This window comes from Polypterus senegalus, chromosome 17 (assembly GCF_016835505.1).
Source record: "Polypterus senegalus isolate Bchr_013 chromosome 17, ASM1683550v1, whole genome shotgun sequence".
Lineage (NCBI taxonomy): Eukaryota > Metazoa > Chordata > Cladistia > Polypteriformes > Polypteridae > Polypterus > Polypterus senegalus.
Window position 1 is genome coordinate 88673968 of NC_053170.1, and position 13746 is coordinate 88687713.

At 39.9% G+C, this 13746-nt stretch overlaps 1 protein-coding gene across 1 annotated transcript in view; it reads left to right on the top strand.

Annotated features, from left to right (window-relative positions):
- Positions 1 to 13746, top strand: part of cyth1b (cytohesin 1b) — a 199643-nt gene that overhangs the window by 24361 nt on the left and 161536 nt on the right. The window lies entirely within an intron of this gene.

Here is a 13746-nt window from a genome sequence, read left to right on the forward strand (position 1 = left end):
TTTCATAACTAAATTATTAGTGATGTTTTATTGATGTGCTGTTTGTATTTTATACTGGTGACAGGATAAATCTTTAAATAGATCATTTTGCAAACAGTCCACTCTGAAAGGTTTAGTCTTACTGACTCTCCATGTGCTGAACATCCAGGGCACCATTCTGCTATGGGTAGCCTTTCTGGTGTTTTCTGGTGTTCTTATAATTCTCAATGGTCTGATAAACACATCCTTACTTACACTTACACTATCAGTAGACTGAAGTTTATAGATCCACTTTAAAATAGTGTTATGAAAAGGAATTCTTCCTCACAGGGCATGTTAGACATAATCAAGAATCTGCTTTGCATCTCAGTTACAGATTTAAATTCAATTTGTGACGTAACAGCAAACACTTGGTAAGGGTTTGACCATTTGTCCATGGCCATTGAAAGTATGTTTAGCACTCACAGAACACCACATATACATCCACCCTAGTAACTCCTCACAAGACCCCAAAAATCTTTTATCCTTGTGCCACATTTTCATTTCAAACTAGGGCTGTGGCCTTTTCACTTGCAAGCTTAGAGCTACTGTGTCACAGATCTAGTATCTTGATTTACTGATTATATAAACTTTTCAGATTTTGTTGGTTTTGTTTTTTTTCTCTCCAGCTGCTGTGGTTTCTTTCCTTCAACATTCTCTAAACTGTACATGTTTTGTGACTGGTGCTTCCAAACTGGACTTGTTTGCACCGTTCAGGATTTCTTTCCTGCCTTGTGCCTAGTGCTGCCCAAATTGGTCAAAATGCTCCTTGATCTTGAATTTGTGGGAATGAATGCTATGTTACATTGTGGCATTTATCACAGTTGAGTAACACTCATGGATATGAGAACAATAGTTAAGGCAATATTTTAAACATTTGTGTGTTCTAAGTTAATTACATCCTTAAATAAAAAGTGTGTTTTTGGATATAGTACTGAAAGCAAGGGTCACCTTAACGAAGGCTTGCTGTGAGCACTTTTAGAAATTCCCTGTCACTGTGTTTTTTTTTTTTTAGTTTTTACTATAGGTGATCATATTGAAGAGTAATCTCAAGCAAACAGGGAACCTAATAATATTAGTAACCCTCATTAATGTCAGATTATCTTTTCCATGTTCAGTGAACTTTGTAAGTATAGATCAATATTGCAACTGGTGACACATCTTTTAGATAAATACTTTATTAATCCCAAGGGGAAATTCACATCTTTTATAGATTTCGCTTGTACAGGTTGAATTATTTGCATAGGGTAGCTTGGACTTCTGTGCCCCATTACACCAGAAGTAGTATATTGAGTCAGCGCTACGTTTATGGACCAAGTGAGAAATGGCTGGTACTGCATTTTAAATGCTTGCCCTTAAAATAATGTTTAACAAAAAAACTGGTGCCCTTGAGCCACTAGCCTTCGAACAATTACAGCTTAGCCAGGTGCCCAAACTCCATTGAGTTTCTTATGCTGGGCATAAGGCAGACTGGGTGAGACAAAGCTACTATGTGCTAGGCTAGTTACATAATTTATGCTTCTTCTCAGCACTTCACAAGATGCATTTCTGTTGTATTTTCTTGGTGGTAAAATTGTGTACTTTACCTTTATTGGCAGTTATTTCTGAATTTTTTCTTTTTGTCTTTAGCTGGTTCACAGTATGGATGCTTTGCCACATATTTTGCAACCTTTCTCTCAACTTCTTTTCACATGATTTGCTCCAAATCATAAGCAGCAGCTTGGTTTCATTTTTAAATGTTAATTTTATTTCAGTTTTGTTTGTTCCAAAAAAGGTGGTTGATCTCTTTTCACAAGATCTACCTGTCTAGCTGGCTTTGTTCAGTGTTATTGGTTCAATGTCACCTGCTTTCTTGCTGTTGTCCCATCGCTGTTAGTGCATCTTAGATTTCAAGCCTTCTTCCTCTTCATGCTGTGACAAGCCTCAAAAGGAAAGCTCTGTTTTAATATGTGAACTGAGGATGGTTTGTACAAACCTCAAGGTGAAGCAGGTAAGAGCCAACGACTGTCTGAAGCCGTCACAGTAAACAGCAGCACGGGATGCAGGGTACAGATTGGTGTAATGTCTGCATTTGCACTGCTAGGCCAGTGGGGCTTTTAGTTCATAGTGCACACACACCTCAAAGTTCAGGATAGGTCTTCCTACCTAGGTTCCTAGATCAAACTCTGCACAGGAAAAGGCGCAAACTACCATTTTCAGTAAACTGCATAAAATAGCCACCATTTAAAAAAAAAAAAAGTGCACGCATTTCAGGACCTCATAAAATATTAGGTCGCGGCACAGATTGGTCATTATGAAGTCCCCTGTTTCCAACGCTATGACGCCTTTGTGTTTCTGCCCATCCGTTTGTTAAGTGGAAACAACTTTGAGGATGGGCTTAATGACCTCACATCCCTTCTTGGATCAGGACACATGGGCTGGTCTTTCAGGAAGCTGTGCGGAAATGTATATAGACACAGAAGAAGGCCCCTGGGCTCTTGCAGGCTGCTTGTGGCTTTTGTGGCAAACGCTTTGTGAAAACAAACTGTCTGTTTTTCATATTTTGAAAACCCACAGAGGTGGATGAGTGACACCTTCTCAAGTGAGTGTCTGCCTCCTTTGTACAGCATCTAATCTAATCAAGGCAGAACATTACGAATTAAAAACCTGGGCTGTCTTATTATTACTGAACATTACTTTTATATTTAGGTTTTGTTCTAAATATCACAGTAGATTATATTTTTGACCGTAGTATCATTCAGAAGGGCACAATATTTCTATAAAAACGTTTCTTTTTAAAGATGAGAGTTATAAAGAACTTCAGGTGTACAATGGCACTTTATGTGGTTTCCCTACCTATGCTACCATGTGAGGGTGTGTGACTTTTGGTTGTAAGGCAGTATATTAACCATCATAACACATCAACCAACAAACTACATGGCACTGTTTCTCTGTTGATAGATCACTCAATCAGTTTTTCTTGCCACTCATTTTGACTTGGACCTACCCTCCCACTGACCGCCTGGGAGGGCCAAGACTGAATGTTATATGTGAAAAACTGACCAATGGAGAGAAGCAGGGCTGTGGAGTCAGTATATAAATCCTTTGACTCCCCGACTCCTCTGTATTTAATATGCTAATGTATTTTCCATGTTGATTGTAGGAAGGCAGCATACACGTCATTTAACCACAGAACTACTGGCTAGGAAGCTGACTCTCTACTGTATTGGCCAGTTTAAACAAAAGACGAGAACCCCTGAACACACATCAGGCCACAGCACACACCTCGACCTACGTCATTAAACTTGTTTACACTCAAATGAACTTGTTAAACACATTATATATGAAATAAAATGAAAACACTTTTTGTAATGTAATCCAGATTACAATATGTGATTGTCAGGTTGTATAATAGTTCAGGTGAACTTCACACTAGTAGTAACTCAACTATGCACTTGGTTTTATTCTTACATCAGAGAAGTACTTCATTAGGACTATTGTTTGTGAAATGGGACATTTCAACTTGCTGTATTTTTTTTTTCATTACAATTTAAATTTATTAGGAGTCAGAGTCTTTACATTTTTACCGACTCTGACCCCGACTCCTGGTACCCAAAATTGTCTCAGACTCTGACTCCACAGCCCTGGAGAGTACCTGTCAGCCAAATGTCAAGTCTGTAGCTTGAAAAACAAAGCTCAGCATGACAACAAAACTAACATAGACTGCACTATAGATACAGCGAAATGCATATGTATATGTTGTGACAAGATATTTGTGTTCTGGAGTGATCACTGTACCCAGAAAGACACAAGACAATCCAGATACATGCTGGTAAAGAAAGGGTGAAAGGAAGAAGAATGCAGCATAAAAGGGGTGCACCAGATAAAGTCTGTGTCCCTTAGAACCCACCTTCATGGCTATCTACTTGAGTATATAACTGACCTTCAGCTCTTCCACAACACATTGGCCTCTTTTCATCATCAGCCCATCTCCAAACTCCAGACTTCCCAATTAAGTTGGAGATCTTATTAAGGCTAGTCCACAATTTTTTTCTGGTGCCATTTCAGCCTCCCACAAAGCACTTCTTGGTCAACTTTGCTCCCACCGAGTCTCACAAATAGTACAGTTCCCAAGAGCCAATGCAGGAACCTGAATCATGACAGCACATTCAGTTGAAAACCTCTTGGTGTGGTGTCCTTGCCCTGGCTGGATGATGAGATGAATTTGCATGTGCATATATAAGCACATATATATATTTGTACATACTGTATATTTGGATGGTGTTTTGATGGGGTCAAAAAGAAACTACTTACACATCTTAGGCAGTTATACTTAATATCTTAAAAAAATCTGAGGGAGCAGTTTTTAGCCTTGTAACATGATAGCTAATTATACTTAACTAGCCGTATGAGCTCATGCTATAAAAAGCCCAGGGTTCTAGAAAATATTGAAATCATCAAAAAAAATGATAATGTAGAGATGTCAGGTAATTGAAAGGAGCTACTCTGGGCATCTCTCTCCTAGGAGGATTTGTTTTGCCGATGTCCTCACCTTGCTTGTGTTATTAGTGGCGAGAGGAAAAGTAAAAGGGATACCGTATGTTAGCGGCTAAGCGACTTTGTCTTTCTTCTGAGGTGCTCGCCTCGCTTGTGTTATTAGCGGCTAAGCGAGTTTTCTCTTTCCTCGGTGGCAGAGCCCTTACCCCGACTCTGCCTCTCGCTTCTGGTTCGGACAGACACACACACGCTTCCACGCATAGACGTTTATATATAAGATTGTCATTCTATTTAGGAAAAGTATTGTGACCTTGCATTTTCAATGGATTTACATGTTTTAGGCATCCTTGAAAAAGCTTTGACTACTTAGAATGACATTTGTCTGTGTGTTCATGTTTCATGATGTGAATCTGCAGATACAATAACCCATAAACCAGAGGTCCTCAATCACGGTCCTGGAAGACTGCATGCAGGTTTTCCTTCCAACCAGTTTCCCAATTAGAAGACAGACCTTGTAGATAATGAAACTTGATATTTAACTAGTTGGCTTGTTAGTGCTTTTAATTCTTCCAAGAGCAATTTTAATTGTACTGTAGAGTTTCCTTCTGTGAGAATATTAGCCACATCTTTTGTGGACCAGAACAGATTTAAACTTAACGGTCCTTCCAATTCCCCTCTCATTTATTTCTAAACATTTTGTAACATAGATACTTCATGTGGCATATGCACAGGTTTAAAAAGAAGAACGTTAGCTGGAGAGCTGCATTTCATTATTAACTAATGTCTGGTTCAACAAACAGGCAACAATTAACCTAAATGCAGCTACTAAATAATAAAATTGGCAATTATGAGTTCTTAATTGTAACAGGCAAGAGAACTAAAATTAAGCCCAAAAGACATATTGCTTTAGTAGTAAGTAATGGGTTCTAATTAAGAAATTCGTAGAAGTGAAAACCTGCAGCCACTGCTGAGCTCCAGGACTGTAATTGAGGGCTTCTTATCTACAATGTAACTAAAATCTAATAACTGAAAGCGTTAACAAGGCTTATAGTTGAATACAAAGTTTCATTATCAGCAAGGACTGCTTTCTAATTAGGAAACTGGTTGGAATGAAGAGCTGCAGTAGCCAGTATAGCTGAGGACCCCTGCTATAAACAAATCAGCCAATCCAAACGAAACATGACACAGTATATTTAAACTAGCATTTGGAAATGCCTGAATCACATTCCTTTTAAGGAAAACTCATTAAGTAGATTGGGTTTTTTTTGCCTGTTTTTGTTGTAATTATACATAATATACCTATAGCTTTTTAAAAATTCATGTTAAATCTGTTACAGTCACTTGCCTCAAACTATTTGTTTACATTAAATTTTCTTAAAAATTCACAGTAACTTGGACCAAAATAGATATCTTCTGTAGTCAAGAAAACCTATATCTGTATGTCCAACTGCACAGAAATTTCCAAAAAAGAAGAATTTAGATTTCAACATAGCATTTCATCGTTATTTTCCAGAGAACATCTGCTTTCTTAACAAGGGCCTTCTCAGCAGTGCGTGTCTGTGTTTTTCACCCACTCAGATTAGTCACCATTGTTACTTTGCAGTTGTCTTTTTGTGCCATCTTGTTTGCTTGGGAAAAGAAATGCGTACTTAAAAAAAAAAACCTGTAGAATTGCACAAAATGAAGTGTTACAGATGGAAGAAAACCGACACTTCCTGTACTTGTTTTGTTTTTCTTTATCCTTGGTATCTCATTCAGATCAGGCTAAATTTGCTCTTTTTACACAGCTTTGGTGCTTTTTTATTTTGTTAGTGGCGTTTCATTTTAGCTCATGGTCTGGTTTTGACTAAGCAACTAACGGACTTTTGGGCATGCTTTAAAGACACCTTACCAAAACTGTCTCGGTATATATTTAAAAATAGACTGCAGGAAATAAAAAGAAAAGGAGTTTTTCTCTCAGACAATGCAGGCCTCGTTAAGTACAGTAATTTTAACTGTTTTTGGGTGATCTAAGAAAATTGTGAGTCATGCTCGTGTGTTCATGTCTAACTGCTTGTAAGAGGAGGCATTTCAAAAGAGCACTAAATTCATTTTTCAATCAATGTAGTTTTAAAAAGAAGAGGCTCGTCATAAATCATAAATATGATAGCTCTGATCTGTATACTGGGCAGATATTAAACAGAAAACCGGATTGGGTTGTTACTAGCATCAGCAGAATGACATGTTTGTTTCATTCTTCAACAGTCTTGAAGTTTCACACCCAGAAGAACAACTGTGACCCCTACTTGGCTCCACCCACTAAATTATCGCATAATTAGTTCCAACATCCAACTTTTCACAACACTTCCGCCTCACAATGTGCCATGTTTGCCATCATCAATGTACTCTCATGTATTTTATTTATCGTTTCTCTGTGTTTTACCTACATACTGTAGTGTTTTGTGTGGTGTTGTACCGTGTTAGCCATTATGAATGTAGAGAAAAGCCCAGCAAAATGACACCTTTTATTGGCTAACTAAAAAGATTACAAGGCAACTCAGGCCCCATCTTCAGGCAAGATGTAATGTTAGGAAGTTTTCAACTAAGCTGAACACCTGTTTGCAAATTCATATGCCTTACCTTGTACCATTTCTGTGCAGCTCATCGACTATAATTTAATTTTTCTTTTAGTTCCAGTATGTTCTATAGAACAGTATAGCATGATTTGGGATGAACCAAGCTTTAAGAGAGTCTGTCTGAAGCAAGCACAAGTCTGGAATTGTCCACCTTTGGATTGGAGATGAAAGGCCTGTTTTTGAAGAATATTCACACCTAAGCTGTTTGGTGTACTAGCTATTTGCTCAAAAAGTTTATCTATGAGTAATGAAAGGCGTATAAGACATCTAGATGAAACAGATAATCACTGAAGGTAATATCAGTACTAGCACGAACCCTTTCAGTAGATGTGGACATGATTTGACTTCCAGAAATACCGGTCACTAGCTGGTGAGTTTTCACTTCCTCATCTGGCCAGTGGATGTCTCTATAAGCCTGATTACAAACAGCCTGGCGGTCTGAACCAAGCCAGTGAACCTGTGCTCAGCCACAGAGGGTTATTTTTACATTTGAGCTTGTCGACATCTTGCCAGTGCTATTTGTAATGGGCTGGTACATGTTTGGCACACTACCTTTATAGTACTATACCATTTCCTGTTGCTTCAGTATGCAAGTCTTATTTTTTATTTTTTTTTTCCTTTCTCCAACTCAGAGGTTTGACATTAAAGAAATGCTCCCCGTAGAGGTGCTTCCTGACATTAAAAAAAGCTTCCTGTAGTGGCGCTCAGACACATCTTGACAACCAGAGCACCAAGCTCTAATCAGACTAATCAGTGTTCAGCAGTGCCTGAGATGGCATACCCATAAAGAAGATGTAAGGTTATGAAACTTGTCTCTGTGGTTTAACGTATGGAACACTGCTCTCAGTAGTGTGGTTTAGTGCAGCCGTTTTTCTGTATGCAAGTAAAATCTTACTGCGTTTTATGTTAATGGTCTTAATTTGCTGATTTTAGAACAATTGTCAATGTACAGAAGATATTCTGCCTGTTCACTGCAGCCACATACTGTGCATTTCACATCTGTTACTACCCATTCAACTATAAAGTATCTGAGACAGTTATTTATTGCTAAAAACTTGTTAACAGTGGATTTCATTCATTTCTACACTTGTTAATTTAATCCTGTCCCGACTCTTGTCCCATATTCATGAAACCCTCGGTGTTATTCCATCTTCTTGCCTCTCAATTATTTACCCACTTCTGCTAATTCAGTTAGTATGTTACATTTCTTGCATATCACCTTGTGACTTTGTTGCTAACGGGTTGGCCTTCTGCAATTGCTGCTTGCACATCTCCCTTCCTGCTGACCTGACTGATAAGCTCGATCTGACAAGTCAGGTGTCTCATATTTGCTGGCCCAATCACTGTCCCTCCTTTTAAAATTTAGTCCAGTTTTCACTGTAGTACATACATCATTTATTTTCCTGTTATTTGCTACTTTGTTTCTACTAAATCATATGCTGTAGTTGTGTTTTTGTCTTCTAATTATTTTTTTTTGTGATAGTATTTTCAAAACACTCACAGATAAGCACCTACTTATCCTTTAATTTGGCCATTTCTTTTTGGTTCTATATTTTCTTTACTCATCTCTGGGACTCCAATCTGTTTCACACACTGCAAGTAACAGTCACCCCCTGCAGCGTTGCTTTTCTTTTTTGATCTCTGCAGCCTGTAGGGGGAGCTCAATGGACATCTCTGAATTCAGAATGATCTCCAGGAGACCCAAAAGTGATAAATCCAGTGTTTAGTTAAATAAATTTAAAAATACAGTGGAGGAACAATGAAAGGGAGAACTCGCATTATGAAAACTAAGAAATAAAATGATAAACCTATTGGTCTTCTAGGCACTTACTAACAGCTCAGTCTCAAGAATCATTTCAGGTATTGGGAATAAGCAAAGGATTCTTTCAAGCAATCCTTTTTGAAATTCCTTTAATAAATATTTTAATGTCAAAGATACTTTTTTTTTCTGTTCTACATTTGTCTTCTCCACCCTTAGAGGACATTTTGCATTTGAAAGCCAATATTGGGCTGGTACTGGCTGTAAGCCTGCATCTTGAGGTTGCCTTAGAAGGGATCAGGCCAATTCATTTAGTCCACACCTACAGTAGATTTGGTCTGGGTTTTTGTCTTGAGGCCTACATCTTTTATGACACTTTGAGCAAGGAAGACCATGACATTATCCTTCTGACATATGAAAGTTGTATTCAGAATGATGGTACTTGTTCCCAAGAAATTAAGGTTCCTTTAACTAATAGTCAAATAATAAAGTGCTAATTGCCATCCCTGATGCTATGAAACTATGCTCTAAGCTTGATTTAATGCTGATGATTTGCACTCTACTAAAAACAGTTAAAAAAAAACAGGACTAACTACATTTCATACATAATCCATTGGCAGCCTTTTAAATTTCTTTAGGATTTTCTTTCTACTGTGAAGTTTTTTGACTCCTATATTCTGTGGGTAAAGACAAACTTAAAAATTACATGCATACATTTTTCCTGTTGGCAAGAATATCATGTAGCTAAGGGTGGCACGGTGGCACAGTAGTAGCGCTGCTGCCTCGCAGTTAGGAGACCTGGGTTTGCTTCCTGGGTCCTCGTCCTCCCTGCGTGGATTCTGCATGTTCTCCCCGTGTCTGTGTGGATTTCCTCCCACAGTCCAAAGACATGCAGGTGAGGTGCATTGGCGATCCTAAGTGTCCCTAGTGTGTGCTTGGTGTGTGGGTGTGCCCTGCAGTGGGCTGGCACCCTGCCGGGGAATTGTTCCTGCCTTGTGCCCTGTGCTGGCCGGGACTGGCTCCAGCAGACCCCCGTGACCCTGTGTTAGGATATAGCGGGTTGGATAATGGATGGATCATGTAGCTAATACAACCAAGCATCCACTCCCTAGCATGTTAAAGCTTATTGATGCTGATTGACATAACATAAGTTGTCCAGTCCCTTACAATTCCTTGGCATGTTTTATAACATACGCATGGCACATATAAAGGCACCACACCTATCATCACACCAACTGCCACAAAAATGCAATGCCCACAAAATGGTAATGTACCAAACACCAGTTAACGTAGAGGCACATATCATTTTCTTTAATAAATATAAAGTGCATTTGCAATTAGGGTCAGGATTGAAAAGTGGCCCAGTGATTGGCAGAATGGGTTGGCTTCTCAGCTTGGTCACTGTGTGTGTGTAAAATCTGCACATTCTCCCAGTGTTTGTGTGGAAGGTTAATAGGGGTATTCTAATATTCAATAGACACCCCAAAGAAATGCAGGTTGAACGGGCTGTCAATTCCAAATTAGTCCAATATGGGTGGATATAGGTGTGCATGTGTGTGTGTGTGTGTTTGCGTGCGGCCCTGCCCTTTACCTAATGCTAATGGGGAAAGTTTAATCTCCTAATGAGAATAGATGTAATGAATTTGGTTTGTTAAATGATAGATAGAGAGTGTCGCAGTAGGGGGCAGTAGTGCTCCCTTGAACCCTCAGGTACCACGCCAAACACCTGGTAAAAGTGCTACAATTATTCTTTTTATTATAACAATGTGCACTAAGCACCCTCCACTCCACACTATTCATAAATCACAAGAACCACAATAATAAATCAATAATCAACAATCCTCCACTCCCAGACGCGTTGCCCTCCTACCACCCAGCTCAGCTCGTTGTCTGGGAGTTCCCAGAGTCCTTTTATTCCTCCTGACCCGGAAGTCTTTCTGCCCAACAGTTCCACAAGTCCTTATTCCTTCCGGGTCAGGGTAAACAGTACTTTTCTTCACCCCGGAAGCCCGTCGCTCTTCCTGTGACGAACTTCCAGGTCATGGTGCCCAAATGAGTCCATTGGCCTCCCGACAGCGACTCCCAGTGGCCCCCAAGGTATCCAGCAGGGCTGTGTATAAACACTACATAGTCCATGAGGCCCTGCTGGAATTCGGGGCCCGTATATGCTCTCGGGAGAGCTCATCCTAGCGGCCAGGGGGTGAGGGCCGGAGTAAAATGCCGGCAATCCACCACAAGAGATACTACCACTGTACCTCTGAATTTGTTTAAGCAGGTTTGTAAGTGTTATGTTATTCTATGCTCTAATAAAATAGTAAAAAAAAAAACAAACTTTAGTTTAGTCAGAGGAATGGTGTTTCCTGTAGCCCCATGGGAGAATTAGCCTTATGCTAAAGGTACTCCGCAGGTTGAGGAGAATGGGAGGGAGAGGCGGCTGTGCTTTTTCCCTGGATGTAGTTGCTAGTTTGATGCTTCTGACAATCTCTGCAGTCAGGATGTTTCATTAAATTGCTTTTCCTGCCATGACTCAGAGAAGCTAGTAAAATTTGATAAGCTGTCAGCCATGTTTACATTTCTATGTGGTTTAGATTTAGACTTTGATTAGGCCATAAGAAAATATGAAATTTCATCATCTTATTGTATACTTTTATAGGTTTTAGCAAGTAAATGAAGAAATAGAATCTGGGAAAGCCTAGTATCAGCTATTCAGATTTACTGCCACAATAATACTAAATATGAAAAGCCAGTAGCTTTACTAGGAGTCAAACCTACAAGAAAGCATTGAGTGTACGATGAGAACTAGTCAAGGGAAGTGCAAGGTGGCTGGGCAGTTGCAGGCCGTTTCACACACATCAAAATGTATTCCTGCTACAATGAAAGAATAGCCCCTGTCAGAAGGTCTAGTAAGACCTTGCCACATTAAATGTTACTCAATCTCTAAAGTGATAGCTAAGTCAGATCCTAAGGTCTCAACCCTCTGAATGGACTATCTGACATAAATGGTCATTTCATTCATGTATTCCTTTGTTTAGCGTATTTTTTTATAGAGAGAGGTTAGGAGCACACACTGATACAGGTCATTGCCGACCCACCACACGACAAACCAACTCAGGGTCCAGATTAGGACCTGAGTGCAGCCATGCAACGGGTGACACCTCCGCACCACACTAGTTCAGATGGAGTGGAACAGTGGGTGGTTTTTTATGGTGGCTTGAGTGCCAGTTCTGCTACCAACCCCCTGGTTTTTCCCGGCAGGTTGGAGGGCCTACATGCAGGGCTGGATGCAGATTAACGTAATACCCCTGATGGAGCAATTGCAGGTTAAGGGCCTTGCTCAAGGGCCCAACGAAGTAGAGTCACTTTTGGCATTTACATGATTCGAATCAGCAACCTTTCAATTGCCAGTGCAAATCCCTAGCCTCAGAGCCACCACTCCACCCATATAGTGCCAAGATAAAAATTCAAGATTGTCAGTTTATTCTCTTTGCATCTCATACTTTAGGAAGTGGATGTTCTCTGATGCAATTTTTCATGTGCTTTCAGTGCTCTGGGTCCAAGCCAGGACACATTAATGCGTTAAGCATGGGCATTAATAACAGCCTCTACTCTTTTGGGAAGGCTTTTCACAAAAGTTTGGTGTATGTCTGTGGGAATTTGGGTCCATTCAACCAAACGAGCATTTGTGATGTATTATAATACATAATACTATTGTTGGACATGAACTCCTGACTTGCAATCAACATTCCAATTCATCTCAAAGATATTTAGCAGGATTGAGATCAGGGCTCTGTGCAGGCCACTCAAAGTTCTCCATGTCTGTGAATCTGGGTTTGTGTTCAGGGCCACAGTAATGCTGGAATAGAAAAGGGCCTTCCTCAAACTGTAGCCACAAAGTTGGAATTATCTAAAATACCTTTGTATGCTGTAGCATTAACAGTGTCCTTCACTGGAACCAAGGGGCCTTTCCCAAACCCTGAAAAACAGCCTCAGACCATTATGCCTCCGGCAATGAACTTTATAGTAAGAACTATGTAGTCCACAGAGCAGTGTTCTCCTAGCATTCACCAAACTCAGATCTGTACATCAGACTGCCACATAGTGAAGTGTGATTTGTCATCCCAGAGGACAGACACATTGCCACCACTACAGACTCCACTGGTGGCGTGGATTACACCACTTCAAGTGATGCTTGTCATTGTGCATAGAGATCTTAGGCTTGTTTGCAGCTACTCTCCCATGAAGCCTATTTCTTAAAACACCTGATGCACAGTTCTTGTTCTGGTGTTGCTTCCACTGGCAGTTTCGGACACCTGTTATGAGCAATGACACAGAGGATAGGCCATTTTTATGCACTTTAGCACTTGGCAGCCCCATTTTGTGAGCTTGCGTGGTCCACTTGTTACATCTTAATAGTTCCACCTCACAATAATAGCACTTACGGTTGACTAATTTATAACTAGTAGAGCTGAAATTTTAATTAATAACTTGTAGCAAAGCTGGCATCCTAGGACACAGCCACATTTAAAGTCACTGAGCTTTTCAGAATGGCCCATTCTATTGCCATTGTCTGTCAATGGAGAGTGCATGGCTATATGCTTGACTTTATGCACCTGTTAACAATGGACGTGACTGAACAACTCAGTAATTTTGAGGGTTGACCACATACTTTTGGCCATATAGTGTATAATACCTAGGAATTAAGGAGTTGGAAACAGCTAACAATTCTTCTTACTCTTCACTGATCTTGAGTGGGTGGTGACTCAAACCTCCATACCCATCTGCACCCCTTTCACATCTATTGTCTGAATGAGCATTTTCCTCTTGCAGTTAAAATGTGTAAGATGGATGGGTACTGGTAGAGATCACCAATGAGGACTT